We start from the raw sequence: 21,133 nt of genomic DNA on the forward strand, positions 1-21,133 counted from the left end.
ACCACCCATTTATCCTGTTGCAACCACAGACTCATATTAATTCATAAAGCACATCAGACCGGAGTAAGCCAGGTGGAAGTGCTCTGTGGACACCCCTAACCACTAGGGATATGCCCTACCCCACTTGGGGATCTATTGACCGCTTTACCTCTACCCATAACGCATGTCCATCAGGGCAGCAAATTCAATATGGAGCAGATGTTGGCAGAGGGCTCCCAGCTATAGTGTAGCCCCCTGTGTGAGCAGTAGATGTCTCACAGGTGAACAGCCATGACAGATGTTCCTCTGGGGAATTCTTTGCTGCCTTGACTAGGGCTGAGTAATTGACCCTAATGGGAATGTGCCCTGTTGTTTTAGGACTGTTTTAATTCATGTTAATTAACTCAGAACAATGGTCTTTTGAGAAGGCCCCCTCTTGTAATTAAGCAGCCTTCCTTGGCTGCTAACTCCAGATGTATTGCTTAAAACATTTTCTTTCTTACTATTTAGGGGTTTAAACATTATTTTTAATTCAAACAGACAATTCAATGATCTTTATTTTTTTCCACTCACTGGATAAATCAAATGAGGTGTTTTGTTTCTGAACTTGATTAGCAGAAAACAGAAAGGAGTTTATTGTTGTGTCGTTTCTAATTGTCACTGTGCATGCCTGCCAAATACACTGGATTTCTATGCTAATGCATCCCACACTAACTGGGTAGTTTTAAGAGCCGTTTCTTTCAGTTTGGCTCCTTTGGTAAGTTTTGGCCCTACACACGTCAGTTTGCGGACATATTGTCTTGAGGTGATTGCTGAAATACTTCGGCATGCTTCTTCAGAAGTTATGTATACTTCATTCTCCTGTTCCAACAGTGAGCTGACCCAGTTGATAACAATGAGAAGACTAAGAATAGACCATAAAAGCAGCTCATTGAATACAGAATTTTAAAAATGCGAAGGAATTACAACCGTAGCAGATGTAGTCCCAGTAACTTAATAATATAGACTGTAGAGTTGGGCACGCTTGTGATCGTTCACCAGCTCCTGAGTGCCAGGTATTTGCTTAATCAAATATTACAAGAATTAAATTATAGTATATGTATGCTGGATTATATTTGGTAAGTATTCCCTTAAGCATGTTGAAAGCAAAGATACTATATGAATATTATTGATGGAACATAAGAATGATTGTCAAAAACAAAGTTCCATGATCATCAACATCACCTGGGAACTAATATAAATGCATGGTCTTTTTTGGGGGGGGGTTGGTTTTTTTTGAGACAGGGTTTCTCTGTATAACCCTGGCTGTCCTGGAACTCCCTCTATAGACCAGGCTAGCCTCAAACTCAGAAATCCTCCTGCCTCTGCCTCCCGAGTGCTGGGACTAAAGGTGTGCGCCACCACTGCCCGGCATGCGCATGGTCTTAAAATATAGAAAGAAATTTGTATTCTCTGTGAACCACAAAATGGAGGGAGAGAGCAGTCTGCATTAAGCTTGAGAAGCACTGCTCTGAATCTTCCCAGGTCTTACAGTAGAGCTGTGGGTAAAGGTCAGGGCAAGGTGGCGCTGGGAAACCATGAAGATACTCATTGCAAGAAAGCATCAGAATGCAGAGTGTGTTTGCTTACAAATCACAAATCACACAGTTACTTTGCTGTGGGAAACTGGAGACACGACAGCAATGGAGATGTCTTAGTGAGGGTTTCCATTGCTGGGAAGAGACACCATGACCGAGACTCTTACAAGGCAAATGCTGAATTGGGGCTGGCTTCAGTTTCAGAGCTTCAGTTCATGATCATAGCAGGAAGCATAGCAGCATGCAGGCAGACATGGTGCTGGAGGAGCTGAGACTTCTGTATCTTGATTAGAAGGCGACTAGGAGAGGCTGACCTCTAGGCTCCTAAGAGGTGGGTCCCAAAGCCCACCCCTACAGTGACACATTTCTTCCAACGAGGCCATACCTCCTAATAGTGCCACTTCCTGTGCCAAGTATATTCAAACCACCACAGGAGCCTGAGCTAAATAAACCTCTGTTCATCAGTAGAGGTTTTTGTTTTGTTTTAGTATTTAAAAAGGATGTTTGAAGCTCTGGAGATGTTGTATTCACAGTAGACTGGTATCCACGATCTTTTTTTTGTTTTTTGTTTTTTTGAGACAGGGTTTCTCTGGCCACCGCCTGGCCATTTATCAAGTTTTAATCGCCCTAAAGTGCCCTGGGATGCTGGCCTGGTGGTCTACAGTCTCAGCATGGAAGCCATCAAACCTTGTCAAACCCTGTGGGAGGTGAAAACTTCATAATAATAAAATAAAATTATCCAGAATGTGGTTAGGAGACACAGGCCTGTAACCCCAGCATTTAGGAGGCAGATGCAGGAAGATCAGAAGTCCAAAGTCAGCCGGGCGGTGGTGGTACACGCTTGTAATCCTAGCACTCTGGGAGGCAGAGGCAGGAGGATTTCTGAGTTCCAGGCCAGCCTGATCTACAGAGTGAGTTCCAGGACAGCCAGGGCTATACAGAGAAACCCTGTCTCGGAAAAAAAAAAAAAATCCAAAAACAAAAACAACAACAACAAAAAAATGAGAACAAGAATGGCACCTGAAATAAAGAATGTTCTTTGTTAATGGTTAATGTTGTTGTGTTTTGAGATGGGGTTTCTCTGTCTAACAGCCCTGGCTGTTGTGAAACTCATTGTAGATCAGGTTGGCTTTGAACTCACAGAGATACACCTGGCTCTGGCTCCTGAGTCCGAGGATTAAAGGTGTATGCCACCACTACCTGGGTCAAAATAAATAATTTTAATTAGGAAGATTTTTCTGGTAGGCCTTGAAGGCTCATAAACTGTTATCTAGGAAAGATGGGTTAATAAATTTGGGGTCAGGAAAATGAAATTACAAAATTAAAAAAAAATTAAAGCTTTTTTTTTAGACTCAAAAAAGTCTGTGTAAATGTGTGGCATATATATGTAGATACCTCATAGGCCAGAAAAGAGTTTCATCACAAAGACTGTGGCAGGGGGCAGTGGTGAAGGGCTGGAGCAAGGGGCGGTGGTGAAGGGCCGGAGGGATGTGTGTCTTGTGACCCTCCGTCCCCTGCTGCAAGAGAAGCTATCAACAGCCTTATTTTCATAGACCTACCTATCTCTCTGCTTCTGACTACATTGTTTCTCTGAGACTGCAAACCCATCAGTAAAAGTGTAGCAGAAGCAGGCTGGGGAGGGGGGAGGGGGAGGGGGGATATTATTTAATGGGTGCAGCATTTCTGTTTTGCAAAAATAAAAACATCTATAGGGAAGGGTTTTTAATGAAATTCAACTACTTAATTAAAAATAATATAAGGGAGGAGTATAGTGATGCACACCTTTCGTCCCAGCACTTGGGAGGCAGAGCGGGTGGATCTTTGATTTCAAGGAAGGCTGGTCTAGCTCGTGAGCCATACAGCCTGGTCTATGTAAAGACCCAGTCTCCAAAAACAAACAAGGAGACCTGAAGGGAGGGAGTGGCCGCCCATGTCTGTGATTCCCTGCCTGCGTAGCTCCAGGCCAGCCAGTAGTACATGTTGAGACTATCTCAAGATCAAAGACACACACACACACCTGACAAACAACCCAACAATAAAAACAAACGGCAAGTCACAGACCACCTATTTGAGATTGTAGAAGAAGCACTCCCCACCCTCTTTTGAGAGAGGGTCTCACTAAATGACCTTGCACCACGCTGCCCATTTTTTAAAAGTTTTGGCTTTGGTAGCTTAAAAAAAAAACAAACAAAAAACAAAACAATTTTTTAAAAGACTTATTTATTTATTATTTGTACAAGTACACTGTAGCTGTCTTCAGACACACCTGACGATGTTCACATTATGGATGGTCATGAGCCACCTTGTGATTGCTGGGACTTGAACTCAGGACCTCTGGAAGAGCAGTCAGTATTCTTAATGGCTGAGCTATCTTGCCAGCCCATTTTGGTAGCTTTTACAAATTATATTTCTTTATTTGTGTATGCTTGTGTTCAGATACATGTGTGCCACAGCACAGTGTGGAAGTCAGACTACAAACACAGTCCCCTCCTCCCACACACAGTCCCCTCCTCCCACACACAGTCCCCTCCTCCCTCTCCCTATCGGCCCCAGGAGTTGACTAGGTAACAGCAAGGATCTTTCCTGCCAAGCAGTTCTCAAAGGCCTGTGTTTTGGTTTTAATTTATTGAGATGGGTGACAGGTGGCCAAATCTCAAACTCACTGTGTAGCTGAGAACTCCTTAACCTCTGGCTTCTGCCTCTTTATCCTATGACTTATAAAGTTTATTTTTGACATTTTAACGTATGTGTATGTGTGTAGGGGTGTGAGTATGCATATGATGTACCCAAGAACTCAGAGGAGGGCCTTGGGTCCCCTGAGCTGGAGTTATGGGTGGTTTGTGAGCCACCTGAAATGGCTGCTGTTAGCATTCTGTCTAAGCTCCACCCACAGTTACCTGCACCAGATGATGTGTTTAGAAAAAGACAGAGAGGTAGAAGATAAGTTCTATGGGGGTGTGGTGAGGTGTGGGGGAAGGGGGTGTCTCAGAGGGCAGTGCCAAGGCCCTGAGGGACCAGCTGTGGAGGGGAGTTAGGAAGGTAGTAGAGGCAGAGAAAGGCAGACACACACACAGAGAGAGACAGAGAGAAAGTACAGGCTGACCATGAGCTTGTGGAGAGAGAGGAGGGGAAGGGAATGGAGAGAAAGACAGACACACACACACAGAGAGACAGAGACAGAGACAGAGACAGAGAGAAAGTACAGGCTGACCATGAGCTTGTGGAGAGAGAGAGGAGGAGAAGGGAATGGAGAGGGAGGAGAAACTTGGGAGCAAGAGGCAAGAGAGGGAGGAGGGGCAAGCAGCCCCTTTTATAGTGGGCCAGGCCTAGCTGGCTGTTGCTAGGCAACTGTAGGGTGGAGCTTAGACAGAATGCTATCAAACTATCAATGCTATCAGAATGCTAGGAATCAAACTCTGGTCCTCTGCAAGTGCACCAGGTGCTCTTAAGCGCTGAGCCATTTCTCTAGCCAGGCGTATGAACCTTAAGGATGTTTCTGAATATTTACTTAATGTAACTCTAAAGTAGAAGTGGACAAAACCACTGTGTTCTGGGGTCCTAAAGAGAGTGGGCAGTTGGAGCTCCTCCTGCTCTGGGGTCCTTTTCCTGTAGGCCTGTCCTCTGAGGCCTGGGCGCTCCCAGTGTTTACCCTAGCCCCTCTCTAAGTGGCTGCCTGTCAGTTTTTATTTCTACTGCACCTTTCTTCCTGGAGAGCTGATACCCAACAATGACATGGTACCTGTAATCGATTCCCTAAGAACCACAGAGGTGGGGGTGGGGGTGGGATGGGGGTGAGGGGGGGTAAGGGGGGGTGAGGGGGGATGGGGGTGAGGGGACTCTTATAAGGTAGCTCTGAGCTCTTAACGGCAAGGGATCATAAACGCCCCCATAAAAGGTTTCATTCAATAGCAATCTTTGCAAAAGCAAATGGGTTTCAGTCTCTCACCCACACACCAGATCCAGGACACATCACCAGTGCTGTGCCTAGCCTGTCTCCACGTTCTAAAGTGATTCCTTTATGAAAAGCTGTGCTTTTTAGCACACCCAAGGAAAGTCTATGAATTTGGCTACTGTCCATATTAGTGAATTTGTGCCTAACCCTGCCACCAGCATTCTTTGGGTTTAGTGTTATTTCAATTAATGACTGGCTGATAAATGGCTAAAAAGCTTATGGGCAGAAATGGGCCTGCCTGCCGAGACAGAGGGAATTGAGGTTTTTCTCATTCCGAACACATTCAAATTATCCACGCCATGTAAAGCACTTTATATTTATTTACTTAAGAGTACACAAAGATGTTTCCCAACTACATTCATAGGAAATAAGCATCACATCATTTTATTATTCCCCTCCCCCCATCCCCTCTTTAAGTAGAAGACTCACGCTAGAACTCACTCTGATCCTCCTGCCTCAGTCTCTGAAAAGTTGGGGATTATGAATGTGTGCTGCTATAACTGGCTAAAGTTCTTTTTTCATTGTTTTGAGACAGGGTCTCTGGTAGACCTAAAATTTGAGCTCATTATGATCCCCCTGCCTCAGCCTCCTGAGTGCTGGGATTTGTTTGTTTGATTTTTGGTTTTTTTGGATTTGTTTTTTTTTCTTTTCTTTTCTCCCCCTGCCCCCAGACAGGGTTTCTCTGTGTAGCCCTGGCCGTCCTGGAACTCATTCTGTAGACCAGGCTGGCCTTGAACTCAGAAATCTGCCTGTCTCTGCCTCCCAGAGTGCTGGGAGAGTGCTGGGATTAAGGCCATGTGCCACCACACCCTGCCTGGCAAATTTCTGAAACTAAATCTTCACAAATTGTGCGTGCTCTACAAGAAAGATTGCCTGCGTCTCCTCATCCTCCCTCTGTCCCCCACTGATCACTCACCATATAATTCAAATGACCCCAGTCATCTGTGACTTGGGCAGCTGGGCCATGGTGATTGGTGGGCTCAGGTATGCTGGGAAAGATTTAGGATTTCTGTGGGACCAGTAATTCCCAAGGTGACTCAGAGAACTGAGGTGAGGTTTTCTGAGTGGGTTTTTTGAGATTCCTGTTCTGAACTTGACTTGCCATTCTGTTTCTTTGGGGGGAAGATCTGATACCCCAAATCAGGTACACAAATACACAAAACATATTTAATTAAAAATAAAATTCAAATCTTTTAAAAGATGGGTGTAGCGGCGAGTGCCTTTAATCGAAGCACTTGAGAGGCAAAGGTGGGTAGATATCTCTGTGAGTTCGAAGCCAGCAGGATCAACATAGTGAGTTCCAGGTGAGATCCTGTCTCCTCGCCCCCCCCTCCAATGCAAGTAAGTAAATCAGTAAAGGTATATGCCGCCATGCCATGCGCTTTGGCTTCATAGAAATGAGAAGGCAGTAAGTAAGAGGCTGAGGAGCGTTTGAATGAGGAACTCAGAAAGGACGGGTGGTTTTGTCTGATTTTCTTCCTGGTCATTAGCAGTCTCCAAACAGGCAGATGAGAGAGAGTTACAGAGTGTCCCAGTTCAGGGATGCAGGACAATATGACTCCCTACAGCAGATGGTCAGAACACCCTCTCAGAGCTGGGCTCTGGGAGCCCGCAGTCATCGAGGGCTTGGGGAATCATCAAGTGTGTGGGTCCAAGAACCATCGCTCACCACGAGCCTCAGGCCAGCAGGTAAGAGGCAGCTTTGTTGCCCTCTCCGGAGTCTTGGAAGATTTCTGGATAGGGGACAAGAAAGGTCAGCATGGAGGAGCCCCCTGGGGACGAAGGGGTCATTTGGAACCTCTCAGGTCTCCATCAGAACTCTAAGTCCGAGGACATTTAATTGGCCTTGTAATTTTTGATCGATTCCCAAATTCAGCACACTTTAGAGCACGCACGGCCCTCCGGGGGCAGCCGGGAGAAGGGTGGCATGGAGGGGGGCAGATGCCAGGACCTGGGCGAACGGGCCAGCTGTGCTCCTGCGGGCGGGCGAGAGAAACAGCTGTCTCCCAGCAGCTCCGGAGCTCCCCGTCCACCGAGTCACAGAGCCGGGAAGCTGCCCAATCTTACGGGAACTCCCCACTCTTAAAGTCTTCGGAGGGTTTTTGGTTTTTTGTTTTGTTTTTTCCTCCCCTCCCTGGGTGTTTTGGGACAGTTCTCCTGAAGCCCACTCGTTTGTAGTAGCATTCCGAGATTGCGGGGTGCGCGCCGCGCGGGTGTGCTTACATATCCGGCTCTAACTCTTTTTATTTTACGTAAAATTTTTTATTTTCATTCGTTAAAAACGAAAATTGTGAACGCCCTCCGTGTTTGATATATAGTGACCATTTCCTGTGAATTTTCCCTCTGATTTCTACTCTGTTGTCTAGGCTGGCCTGGAACTTGTAAATTCTTACGCCCCCTTAGCGCTCTCTTATCAAGTAGAGAGGATTAGAGACAATGTCAGGTCTGCGGTTCTTTTTTAGTATTCTCCCATAAAATCCCTTCGAATGTGTCGAATACGTTTCACGAAGTATTAAAGCGATTTAAAATCCCTGCCTGTTTGTCACGTCGGTAGCTTCCAGTTTTCAATAACACAAAAAGCTCATCTAAACATCAACGAGAACATTTGCCTACACCCTGATGGCTTTTCATTCCAATACATTCCTAGATCGTAAATGGACCTCGAGCAGGTGAGACTAAAAGAGGGAGCCCATCGGTGTGTGGACAGAACCCCAGCGCTCAGCTCAAGGGCAGATTTATCCTCCTGCCTCCTCCCGCTCCGCTCTATATAGCTTCCTGAGTTGAGTGGGTGCGAATTCGCTAATTCCTGGGGGCGGGGGGGGCTGCCATTGAGAGTATTCTGCAGTACAAGAGCTGGTGAGACGTGGGAGACGGAAAATTGTCTGTGGGACTCAAGGAGTTCTGCAGGGGTACAGCTCCCAGGGGTATCCAGGTCCGGACCGCTGCGGCTAGGGTGTGGCCAGGGATTGCCCTCCCCTCCCCTCCCTCCTCCCCCCCCCCCCCCCCGCAGTGAAGGCACGTGACTCTCTTCCAAAGGTCCCTCCAGCTTCCTTTTTCTCATTTTAGAGCTGAAACTCTCTGCTTCAGGTTAGCCTGCACTATGTAGACCTCGCCACACCCACAGCTCACGCAGATCATTGGCAGACCCCTCTCTGTTCACCACGCGTCCCGAAACACCCAGATTTGCTTTGAAACAAACACAGCCCACACGGCCTCCAACGCCACCGCAGGAGGCAGGCCAGCTCTCTCCAATCTCAGGAAGTGCAGCGTGCAGATAGAGACCAGCTCTGGAGGGCCGGCTCTATGCCTGGACCTAGAACTGGAGTTGTTTGGGTGGAGCTTTTTTCCAGGAACAAGTTCAGACTCCAGAGAGAAGTTCCTGGGAGCGAAATTAGCAGGATTGCCCTACAGGTCTGAGTTACTAGAGCCCATTGGTGCACCACTGACCAGCAGTAGCATTTGGAGATGGGCTTTTATTTTTCCTTCTCCCAGTTACCTTTTCCTCCTGAGGTAGGATCACTATCCTAGGCTGGCGTCCAAGCAGCTGCAATCTCCTTGCTGTAGTCTACAAGTTACAGACGCGGCCACCACACCGGCAAGGGGTGGCTTTTGTCACCACTTTCCAGCCTAATCCCCTAGTACATAACCCCGCCTCTAGGGGAACCGTTGTGTTATTCTGGTCTCCTAGGACACCTGCTATCATTTTTCACTAGCGTGTGCGAGACACACACACACTCCAATGAAAAAGTTTACCTAGCCATTGGTCAAGCAAAGCTAGGCTTAGTGGCTGCAGACAGAGCTTAGAGTAATAGTGTCTAGACAGTGAGTGACATGCATACATTAATAATTGTGCTTGTGAGCAACCTATTCGAGCCTTACTGTGTGTGTGTGTGTGTGTCCTCAGGACCCTGAGCATGTTGGTGCTGGCAGCTGAACCATGTCTCTATCTCCTGCTTCTAGCAGCTAATGTGAAAGCAAGGTTAAAAAGATTCTGTTATCCTGAGAATATAACTCAGAGGTTAGAGGGTTGCCTCACATGTGTGAAAGACTGTGATCAATCCCCACTCTGCCCTCAAAATATTTAAGTCTTAATATTAAATATTAAGCCCAAAATTTGGGCTGGAGAGATACAGGCTCAGTGTTACAGGCCCTTGCTACTCCTGCAGAGGACTTGGCTTTGGTTCCCAGCATCTACACACAGCTCATGATGGTCTTTAACTGTCATCCCAGGGAACCTCCTCAGGCACTCGTATGTTCTAAACATGTTTATGTGCAGGTAGACATACAAAAAAATAAAAATAGATGTTAAAAAATCCCCAAATCTATCCATACTTACTAGTTCAAGCTATAAAGAAGAATAAAACCAGCTACACATTTCCAAGTTACATAGAGATTTATTTCTATTTTATTATTGCTATTATTTGGGGATAGGGTCTCATGTAGCTCAGGCTGGCCTCAAATTCTCTATATATCAGAGGAGAGAGGCCTCTACCTCCTGAGTGAGTGCTGGGGTTACAGGCACAGTTTACCACTTCCAGTGTGGTTCTGGGGGTCAAACCAAGGCTTCCTGAATGCTAGGTAAGTGCTAGGAACTGAGCTGCATCCCAGTCCACATTTATTTCTATTGTGTATAACTGACTTAGTTCTGTGAGTCTGGTTGTCGCACTCCCACAGTGCAATGGGGCTGGAGATGTAGCTCAGTGGTGGAGCCTTCCTATAGCATCGGAAAGAGCTGTCTATGATTTACTGTGCACTACAGTACATATTTAGTTAGTGTTTTCAGACAGGGTCTCTCTACATAGACCTGGATGTCCTGGAATTATATAATAGAACAGGCTGGCCTCGAACTCACAAGAGATCTGTCACCTCTGAATCCCAAGTGCTGGGATAAAAGGTGCTTCCACTATGCCTGGTTTTACTATATTTAAATTCCAAATTTAAATAGTATCTTTTCCACTTATTTTCCCTTTTATTTTAGAAAAAGATCACAGCCTCCATGATTGTGCCTCCTTCAGCCTCACTGATCAATTCATTTCCCTCAGCCAAACATATAATTTGGCTAAACAAGAAACAAAATGTATTTTGTTTGGAAATTTGATTTGCTGACTTCTCTCTCTCTTTCTCTCTCTCTCTCTCTTTCCTTCTTTCTCTCTCTCTCTTTCTTTCTTTCTCTCTTTCTTTCTTTTGTTTCTTCCCACTTCCCTCCCCTTCCCCTTTCTCATCCCTCCCTCCCTCCCTTCATTCCTTCCTTCCTTGGAGACAGAGTTTCAAAGTCTTTACAGTCCCAGCTGGCCTAGAGCTTGCTGTGTAACCCAGAGGGCCTGGCCTTTGACTTTGAATCCTTGTCCATCAACCCCTGGAGTGCTTGGTTAAAGCCGTGAGCCATCACACCGTAGCTTACACATTTGATAGTAGGAGGCAGATTTTATATATATATATATATATATATATATATATATATTTGGTTTTATTTTAGATTTGGTTTTTTCAAGACAGCCCTGGCTGTCCTGGAACTCACTCTGTAGACCAGGCGGGCCTCGAACTCAGAAATCTGCCTGCCTCTGCCTCCCAGAGTGCTGGGATTACAGGCGTGCACCACCACCACCCGGCAGATGATCATTCTTTAATTTTGATTTGGGACCTTATTTCTGAGAAGACATGCACACCACTTTAACTTTTTTTTAAAAAATTGTTTTTCAAGAAACGGTTTCTCTATGTCGCTTTGGCTGTCTTGGGACTATAAACCCAGCTGACCTCGTACTCACAAAGATATGCCTGCCTCTGCCTCCCACGTGCTGGGTGTACAGGTGTACATGCTCACTGCCCAGCTAACTTTTTTGTTTTAATAAAATAAAGACAGACATGGGTACTTTAATTTTCCAGCTTTCCAAACAAAGCCTGGGTGCTGCCTGAATCCTTTCGCTAACTCCCCAAAAGGCTTCTCACTAGAAATTGATTTGTTTCTTTTCAAAATGCCTCTTAGGATAAAAATTCCCGTTACATTTCGTATTGGAAAAGAAGTGATTTGAATGATGGGCACCATCAGTAGTGTCTGTGTGCGGCTGCTTTCTGCAGTCACCGTATCGAACACGGCTCATCTCCGGAGAATGACCTTGAGATGTCATTGCTTTAGAAAACCAGGGCTGCTCAGAACATCCATTAATGTCCTAAAGCAAATGCTGCGGAGACTCCCCAGGGGAGACAGCGTTTTAGTGGTCTCTGGGCACAGGAATCCATTTGTTGACGCAGAAGCTGACTGTGATGAGCTGTAGAAGAAAGCTAATTTCTATTCCCAGCCAAACTCTGTAAAGACTGCTTTCCTACCTCTCCCCGGAAAAAAAAAGTCCCAATTTTCTCATATATTGTCACACATATTTTTTTTATTCATTTGATGAAGCCACAGAGAACAACATAGTCTGGCGGGGGGGGGGGGGGCGGGGGGGTTGCAAATTAGATGATCAGAGCTGGGACCGCTTCGAAAATGACAAGAGAAACAACTAAGGTTAAGTCCTTGACTCAGTGGACAGAGGCAACACTTGTGTTCAAGTCTCTGAGCCTGACAGAGAGGTGGGAGTCAGAGCAGGTTCACGCTATCCAGTCAGAGCCCGAGACGCAGGACATAGAAGTTCAAGGAAATGCCAGTTCTCTTGCACAGCCTCAGCCTGTATCAGACACGCACCCGGGGATCCAGTTACAAACTCAACAAGATTTGAGGACCTGAACAGGAGCTGTCTGCCTAGTATGGTAGCCAGTAACTAGATGCAGTCATGGAGTTCCAGAAATAAGGCTAGGCACAATTTAGTTGAGCTGAAAATATAAAATATATACCCCATTTCAAAGGATTTGTGTGGGATAAAGGAAGCACACTAACTTATGTTCATTAATAATTTTATTTAGGTTGTGTAAAATGACTATTTTTGACAGGTTATGATTATATAGAGCATGCTATTTAAGTCAATTTCACTTGATGATGATGATAATAATAATAAATCATTACCACCACCACCATCATCATCATCATCACAACCACCACCACCACCACCACCACCATCATCATGGGGCTGTGCATTCAACCCAGGTCTTATGCAAGTGTTCTGCAGCTTAGCTACACCTCCATCCTCAACTTTAATTTTTAAAATGTGACTATTATGGGCTGGAGAGATGAACTCAATGGTTAAGAGTAAATGCTGCTTCTCCCACAACTGTTCTACTTGGAGAAGCAGCTGTCAGAGAGAGTGTGCTACCCCCACAACATGACCTCGGCCTCCCTGGACCGAATATGGCCGATGTTTAAAAGTAAGATAAAAGACAAACAGCAGAGGGACTCAGTCTTGAAATAAAATTGCTTCCTTAGTTTGTCCTTGCACAGTTTAGCACCAGTACCTTATTGATCAGAATTAGGAAGTTAATAAGGTTTGGGCTAATTAATCAGATGGGTAGGGACTGGAACTGCACTGCAAGACTTAATCAAGTCATCAGGGCTCCCGGGCCATGAAGAAGGTAATTAAAGGAAAAGGATGCCCGTTAGACAGTAGCAGGAGCCCGAGAGAGGCCCAGCAACATAGAGAACTGCCATTTTCCTTCCTGCGCTTTCCTGGTATAAATCAGCCCCAATGACCACAGCACATCGCTCAGCTTCCTATCAGGGAAGTAAGCTGAATGAATGTATAAATCACCTCCTTGGCTCATTTACTTGCCCTAGACTAAATGTCAATGAAACTGTACTTGTGGATAACAAATACCGTCCTTGCCAGACTCTGCAGAAATGAGTTCCTTAGGACAACCTGCAGTTGTTATTAAGGGCTACTGTGATTTTGGCATGCATGCAATAAATAATTGAGTAGTTGGTCATTCAGGGAATGCTCAGTGCCCTGCTTCCAGGTTCAGGCTACACCGAGACTTTACAAACAATGGGCATGTATTCAGATCCATCATGCTGTAAGGCAAACGTTGGCATCTGTCCCCACAGCCTGCTTCCTAAGATACATCTCAGGAATGTGGTTGGGTGGTGTGAAAGGGAAGAAACCTGGGGTACAAACAGGCTCTTGTGTTATATGTGGATTAGATCTCTGCGACTGGAGAGACAGACTAGGGGTGCGGCCATTGAAGCTGTTCTGATCTTACAATAACGCAGCCATCAGCAAAGCAGTATGCTGTGTTGGAGGCTATCCAAAGGATCTGGGAACTCAGGCTATTGGCTCTAGGAACCAGTCAAACACGGAATCCTTATCATGAGCATCCTAGTGTGAGGGATAGCAGAATCCAGGTTTTGTGTGTGTGTGTGTGTGTGTGTGTGTGTAGCCTTTCTTTCTTGTCTCCCCTTTCCTTCAGGTCTTCCCACTCTTCCTTCCTTCTCTTCTAGCACAGTGTCTGTGTGAACTGGTAGAAGGAGTAAACATCAGAATTTTTATTTTTTCTGTTCTAATAACTCTTTGATTGCCTGAGTACCTGTCTTAGTCAGGGTTTCTATTCCTGCACAAACATCATGACCAAGAAGCAAGTTGGGAGGAAAGGGTTTATTGACCTTACACTTCCACGTTGCAGTTCATCACTAATGGATGGAACTCAAGCAGGGTTGGAAGCAGGAGTTGATGCAGAGGCCATGGAGAGATGTTCCTTACTGGCTTGCTTTCCCTGGCTTGCTCAGCCTGCTCTCTTATAGAACCCAAGAGCACCAGCCCAAAGGTGGTACCACCCACAAGGGGCCCTCCCCCCTTGATCACTAATTGAGAAAATGCCCCACAACTGGATCCCATGGAGGCACTTCCCCAACTGAAACTCCTTTCTCTGTGATAACTCCAGCCTGTGTCAAGTTGACACATGAAACTAACCAGTACAGTACCTCTAGAATTTACCAAATATTTTGAGGTGCAGTGGCACACACCTTTAATCCCAGCACTTGGGAGACAGAGACAGGTGGATCTCTGGTTACATCAGGGTCTAAAGACTGAGTTCCAGAACAGCCAGGGCTACACAGAAAACCCTAGAGTAGGTGCAAGGGGTATATGTGTGCTACAAAATCTTAATTAAAATGCAAATAAGAATTATCTGTCAATTTAGGAATTTAGTCAATGTAGTAAATATCCCAGCTTAGCTGGAAAAACTCCAAAAATAAGTCGATAGGATGTATAAAGGGTTCCTAGTCCAAAGAAACAGTAAAATGTGTTGCAAAACTAGAGTAAGCCAGGGCGGTCCCACACATTCTTAAAGCCAGTTCTTGGGTGGCAGAGGCAGGAGGATCCAGAGTTCAAAGCTATTCCCACTCCCCAGATGTTTTGAGACCAAGCCTGTGCTGTATTAAGATCCTGTTGTACGTGGGAGAGCCGGACTGGAGAGCTGGCTCAGCAGGTAAGAGCAGTGGCTGCTCTTCCAGAGGACTGGGGTTCAGGGTTGAGGGTTCAGTACCCAGTACCTGAGTAGTACTTCATGACTGTCTGTAACCCTAGTTCCAGGGACCCAACATTCTTTTTCTGGCTTCAGTGGGTACCAGACACATATGATGCACAGAAAAACATGCAGGCAAAGTGTGCATATGCATGAAACAATCTTAAAAAGATTGAAAAAGCAGTGTGGGCTCTGAAGCAATGGCTCTGTGCACTAGACGCTCTTGCAGAGGACCCAGGTTCAGTTCTCAGCATCCACATTATTAATGATTATCATTGATAACCTGAAATCAAATCTCTTTCCTGAGCTTTGGAAACCCTGCTGAACACTTGTCCTGTATAGCTACTGTGTGCCCCGAGATGGTTCCACTTTCTCTTTCTGAAAGGGTTAAAATTTAGCCACCTTCCCCTTTAAGCCTTGTTTACTGTTGTTGCCCTACTGGGGCTTGACTGAGGCCAGAGCTGATCTCAGCGCTGGACCCTTAGTTTTTGGATTTTAAGAGCTGGTTTCCCAAGCTGCCCTGCTTGTCCTGTCTCTGCGGCCGAGGCTTGCTTGCTTCCAGCGTGCTACCCTCCTTACCCCACACCCGGAAGGGGCAGACTTGCAGCCCTGTGTAGCCAGGACCAACTTCTATGTAAGTATTCAATCCTCATATCTTCCAGCCCCACCAGTGAGCACCCCCATCCTCTCTCCTCTACGCAAGGCGGGGTCTGGGATCCTGTGACTTGTCACCCACCTCCTTTCTAAGCCAGCTCCCAGGCCCTCGTGACTCTGTCTCTCTGAACAGCTCTCACAAATGTTCATTGTTTCCCCTTATTTCACTCTCAGTTCCACAGTGTGGCCGCCAACTGTAGCTGTTTGCTTTATGTCTAGTTGTGTGTCCTTTTCTCCTGTCTTTCCTCTGAAGCCTGAGGCAAATCATGCAGCTGTGCAATGGTGGCTTAATACCAGCCCTTGGAAGGTAGAAGCAGGAGCATCTCTGAGTTTGAAGCTATCCTGGTCTACATAGCAAGTTCCAGGACAGCCAGGATAACAGAGCTCTGGTCTCCCACAGCCAACATCCCCAAGAGCCTTCCTAGTGAGATCCTATCCCAAAAACTATAAAATAGAATAGAATAGAATAGAATAGAATAGAATAGAATAGAATAGAATAGAATAAGGCAAAGCAAAGCAAAACAAAACAAAACAAAACGAAACGAAATGAAATGAAATGAAATGAAATAAAATAAAATAAAATAGCTGGTTGTGATGGCACACACCTTTAAAGCCGGAGCAGATACATCTCAGTGAGTTTGAGCCCAGCCTAGTCAAAAATAGAACAAGCATTACGAATACCAGAGTCCCTTGCCTGAGGACGTTCCCCGTTGATGGTTTGTTGTTTGGCTTTTTGTTGTTGTTTTAATTTTGTTTTCTGTGTTTGTTTGTTTGCTTTGTTGTTGTTTTGAGACAGAGATTCATCTATAGCCCAGACTGCCTTAAGACTCCTGATCCTCCAGCCCCAGCCTCTGTGGTGCTGGGATTCTGGCCTGCCCCACCGTGCCTGACTCAAATAAACTTCCTTGAGTGGGAAGAAAGGGATGAGCCAGGCTGCAGAAAGCAGATCATGGGCTGCAAGGTGCACACAGTCAGGATGGATACATGGTAATCCCAAAGAAGAGAGCAGAAAGACCATCTACCAGACCGCCATGGCCAAATCAATTAAAACAAACGATTGATTGAAGCAAGCTTTTCTATTCAGGTAGGTACACAGGGTGCCTTCTCCCTAAGGTGGGGGTCGAGAAGCCAGCACTGGATGTGAGGAAGACAAGGGTTTTATAGCTCAGAGGTAGGAGCTTTCCAAATTGGGGGAGGAGGAGGGCTACAGGAGCAGAACACTAGCATAACAAGGTAGTCTGTGGTGAAACAAAGCCATGCTCACCGGTCCCGGAGCAGGCGGTACAGACTCATCTGTAGTTATGGTTACAGGTGGGGCAGAGCCCGGATCAATCAGGAAAGAGCCAAATTTGCCTTTATTATAAAATGGCTTCACCCCCACCCCCACCCCCAGACAGGGTCTCTCTGTGTAGCCCTGGCTGTCCTGGAACTCACTCTGTAGACCAGGCTGGCCTCAAACTCAGAAATCCGCCTGCCTCTGCCTCCCAAGTGCTGGGATGAAAGGCGTGCGCCGCAGCCGCTGCCACCACCACCTTGCATAAAATAGGTTTTAAGTCAAAAATGGATGCAGACTTGTTCTTCACACACAAGACTTATCTTTCAAACATATTCATTTATTCACACAAACATTCCTTATAATATCATGCTAATATAAGAGTTAACCAGACTCGTCCGTCCCCCATCTTAGAACAGTGGTTTGGGCAGAAGTGCCGCTGCAGGGTTTCCCGAGAGAGCGGGAATCTTCTGTGGTGAGCATGCTTCGGAAGCCCGTAGGCTCAACCCATGCCCTCTCTGAAGTCCTTTAGCTGTGACAGGCTGAGAAGATGGCGCTGAGGGAGGTCCTTGTGTGAGCTCAGCTACAGTGACAACATAGGCCAGGGTCACGTAGAGTCCCAAGTCCTCTTGTTGTGGAGTATCAACACACGGGCTAGTGAGGCTGCATCTTGGGAGCACAGCCTCACCATCCTAGAGACAAAACCCAAAGTTCTGAATTTTGTGTCATTTCATTGGGCAGTAGCCTTGCGCTCTCAGGGCTCATGGTTTGGGCAGAGTCCATTACTGTATCCTCAAGACCTTCTGGGTTAGGCTCTCGGAGCTGTGGGTGGCCAGCAAGTCCTAGCTCTTATCAAAAATTGCCCGAGCTGGGTGTGGTGGCGCACACCTGTAATCCCAGCACTTGGGAGGCAGAGGCAGGCGGATTTCTGAGTTCGAGGCCAGCCTGGTCTACAGAGTGAGTTCCAGGACAGCCAGGGCTACACAGAGAAACCCTGTCTTGAAAAACAAAACAAAACAAAAATGCCCAGTGGCAAGGTCAGGTATCACATCATTCCAAGTCACAAAAAAATGGCTTTAGAGTGACCAAAAAATTGTTTTCTTTTTTCTTTTTTGAGACAGGGTTTCTCTGTGTAGTCCTGGCTATCCTGGAACTCACTCTGTAGACCAGGCTGCTGGCCTTGAACCCAGAAATCCTGCCTCTGCCTCTGCCTCCCAAGTGCTGGGATTACAGGCGTGTGCCACCACCGCTTGGCCAATGTTTTCTAAGTTACCCTTCCTAACATAAGCCACCTGCCTGCTGGAGTGGTGGGTGGCCATGCTGGGCGCTCAGCCGTGTGAAAGCAGAGGGTGTCTGCTGCTGGGACTCACGGTGACAAAACAGACACTGCCAGGTAGACAGAGCGTTGTGACAAGGAATCATCTGGGTGCTGCTCCCACAGACTCCTTCCCTGATTGGGAAACAGATGGAGCAGTCCCTGGCAAGTGGTGTGTGGGGGGGGGGGGAGAGAGAGGAGAGAGGGGGGGGGAGAGGGAGAGGGAGGGAGGGAGGGAGTTTTCTAAATGCTGGTGCTGGGATTACAAGTATGCATAACTGTGCCATCTTTCCATGAAAATCCTCACCGGTTGATTAGAAGTTTTGGTGATAGGAAGTTTGGTGTCTGGGGAAATTCATCCATTTGCTCTTTTGTACAGCTCGAGTACCAGAGCCATTCCTCTTAAACTTTAATTATCAGAAAATTGATCAGATGTCAAAAAGTGGCAGACTAATTGCTCTGGAAATCCAAATGTGTAAGAGACTGGCATCGGCACAGCAAGCAGTACTTCACCTTTAGCTCGAGGTTTATAAACATGGGTCACGTCGGCTTTTTAATAACTGTCTTGTTCATCAGCAGGGGATGGGGACAAAGTGGCAGCCAAGGGCTGGGCTCAGCTCAGCGGCCACGCCGTCGCCTTTGCCTGATGTCTTCAGTTTGCAATACTGAGGTGAGAATAAAGACCGAAACGCCTGAGAATATATGAAAAGACAAACAAAGCCCCTTATGGAAGTCCACCATGTTGTATGCCCATTAAAATATAATTAAAAAAAAACACAGTTTGAACACAGGGACTTTGCATAGGTATAAAGTTCTTCCCTAGGAAGGCATGTGTTATTAAATGAATATCCCAGGGCCAGCTATGGATACTTCCCAGTTATTGGCTAGGGAAGTTTCCTAGCCCCCCAAACTTTGTTTTGTTTTGTTTTTCAAGACAAGACAGGGTTTCTCTATGTAGCCTAGGATGTCCAAGAACTTGTCCTGTAGACCAGGCTAGCTTCAAAATCGTAAGGATCCTCCTGCCTCTGCCTTCAGAGTGCTGGGATCAAAACCATGCCCCTCCACTGCCAGGCTGCCACCGTTCTTCCTGGCAACTAGAATGTAAGGCCCTGTTACTGAAGGCGCCACACACTTTGGTTGCAGGACTTACACAGATCAAGCTGGGACTGACTTGAAAACCTCCTTCCTGCTGGCTAGTGTCATAGAGCTGGAAGATGCTACACAGGCTGCTTGAGGAGACATGTCATCAACAACTTTACCCAAAGCTGCATCTTGAACACTGCTGCACCAGCCTTCCAGGCAAAGCTGCCAACAGGTATGGTAATGGCATCAAGATTAGCGGGGTAGCCAATTGCTTTGGGTTTAAATTTGTGGCTTTCTGCACAGGAGCACATTCACGCCTGTAAGCATGGCCAAAGCTGGGAGCTCATAGACCCTGTGAAGGAACCCACTAACATTGTTTTGCTGGGTGGTCATGTCATCAAACTGCAGTGGCTTTAGATGCTGCGATCAGCCCTGGTCGGAGACCTTTTTTTTTTTTTTGTGGCGGACAGCAAAGCACAAAGCGCGAGTAATCCGTGGCAGGGAGTGAAGCTGGGCACTCTTCTTAAAACAGCGGCTTGCTGAAAGTAAACTCTACAACTGTTACAACAGAATTCAAGACTATCCTCTGCTATTCAGTACATAGCAAGTCTCAAAATAGTTCACACACACACACACATACACATACACACACACACAGAGAGAGAGAGAGAGAGAGAGAGAGAGAGAGAGAGAGAGAGAGAGAGAACAACAACCAACAAAAACAGGAAACATTGCCCTTCCCTAGAAACAACCTGCAGTAATACAACTTAGTATTTTCAGTAAAGTTGCAAAGCACGACAGGCAAAACCTAATACGCCCGTCCTGGCTTTCCTGAAATTCACATCTTGCAAAGCCTAAGTACAAAACATCAAAGCCTGCTGGTTATGTTTAAAACAACGCTGTGTTCTTTTCCTAGTGAAGAAAGCTGGATCTATAGAGCTAGAGCGTGAGCTGCCTGCTCCAGGTCCGTTAGCACTCGCCACCCAGAGCCCCATAACCCTAAGGAGCACAAGTGCTTATTCCTGTGGAGTGAGGGTTCCGGACAGAGCACTCTGCTGTGGGCCTGGACCAAGGACGCAAGGTAGTTAGAGCCAGGAAGTAGAGATTCTCTTCCTTCCTTCCTTCCTTTCTTCTTTCCTTTCTTTTTTTTTTCTAAGACAAGTCTCACTATGTACCTCTAGTGACCTAAAATCCACAGTGTAAACCAAGCTGGCCTTGAGCTAGTGATAACCTTCTGCATCGGTGCTAGGATCACATGCATGGGCAATTACAGTCCAGTCCAAAGTATTAAACTCTGAACTCATTCAGAGAAAGAGAGGGTGCCCCAGCACCCCACGCCCCGGAAGGTGACACCCAAATCACTCGCGAGAAATGGTCTCAATGCAATAACATGAGGGTTTCTTTATTCCAGAATTCTGGGTTCCACGGCCATACACCGCACAGGGTTAGAGGACTGTGGACCACGAGTGCCGAATTGCGACAGCCTTTATAAGTTTACAATAAAGCCCTCGAACCACGAACCAATCATTTCTTAGCATGGAGAGCCTGCGAAATGCGAGCCAGTTGATTTGTACCACTCCATAGTTTTTAGGCCAATCAGTTTAAATTATCGGAGCCATCGCTCAGTGGACCAATTAGTTTCCTATTTTCTTGAATGTCTATAGCTGCGTGAACTCCTGCATAGGGGTAATGGCATAAGCAGTTTACAGAAGTAAGATAAGCTTAGCCCATTTCCAGTTACCTTATGGGGCCAGGATCACCTATTCAAGGCCTTTCTGCTAGCTCTAAACAAAGGGCGGGCTCTGGAATGTGAACTATTACCTAGTTTCTAACAAAGCGAAAGAGCATTTTAAACTTCTGACTTCTTGGGGTCATTAGAGTCAGGCTGTATTATTTTCTATCCTTTCAAAGGAAAG

General features: G+C 46.3%; 1 long non-coding RNA gene across 1 annotated transcript; it reads left to right on the forward strand.

Moving 5' to 3' along the window:
• The first annotated feature begins 18,740 nt into the window (after positions 1 to 18,740).
• Positions 18,741 to 20,292, forward strand: LOC127679786 (uncharacterized). Its single transcript, XR_007976904.1, has 3 exons — positions 18,741 to 18,804; positions 19,278 to 19,449; positions 20,134 to 20,292. It is a non-coding gene; the product is annotated as an uncharacterized LOC127679786 (long non-coding RNA).
• Positions 20,293 to 21,133: the final 841 nt, after the last annotated feature.

Source organism: Apodemus sylvaticus, chromosome 3 (assembly GCF_947179515.1).
Source record: "Apodemus sylvaticus chromosome 3, mApoSyl1.1, whole genome shotgun sequence".
NCBI lineage: Eukaryota > Metazoa > Chordata > Mammalia > Rodentia > Muridae > Apodemus > Apodemus sylvaticus.